The 594-nt window shown below is 22.1% G+C and overlaps 1 protein-coding gene across 1 annotated transcript in view; it reads right to left on the bottom strand.

The window, feature by feature from the left end:
• Positions 1-594, bottom strand: part of LOC106877757 (homeobox protein Nkx-6.1) — a 65751-nt gene that overhangs the window by 661 nt on the left and 64496 nt on the right. The window lies entirely within an intron of this gene.

Raw genomic sequence — 594 nt, 5'->3', positions numbered from 1 at the left:
TATATATATATATATATATATATATATATATATATATTACAAAGGAGATGAACAATTATTAGACGCACTGTTAGAATCGTTTATGGCTAATTAACGTGTGTTTATGTGAGGGAGTGTGTATGAGAGCGAATATTTGTGTGTGAGTGCATGGTTCTTTGTCTTGCGGGTGTGTTGTGTGTGAATGTTTCGTGTGCACTCGCGTGTAGTGCTGTGTTATGTGTTGTTAGGTTTGTGTTTTGATGTGCGTTTTTCTAGACTTTTAGCGGCCTGTAATTCTATAAGATCATTTCTATTACATTTCAATATTTCTAGCGATATATATATATATATATATACATATATATATATATATACATATATATATATATATCTGTGTGTGTGTGTGCCCATGTATATATATATATATATTATATATGTATATATATATATTATATATGTATATATATATATTATATATGTATATATATATATTATATGTATATATATTATATATGTATATATATATTATATATGTATATATATTATATATGTATATATATATTATATATGTATATATATATTATATATGTATATATATATTATATATGTATATAT

The sequence above is a fragment of the Octopus bimaculoides genome, chromosome 18 (genome assembly GCF_001194135.2).
Source record: "Octopus bimaculoides isolate UCB-OBI-ISO-001 chromosome 18, ASM119413v2, whole genome shotgun sequence".
NCBI lineage: Eukaryota > Metazoa > Mollusca > Cephalopoda > Octopoda > Octopodidae > Octopus > Octopus bimaculoides.
The sequence above is the reverse complement of the archived record's forward strand: the minus strand, read 5'-3'. Positions and strand labels throughout refer to the sequence as shown.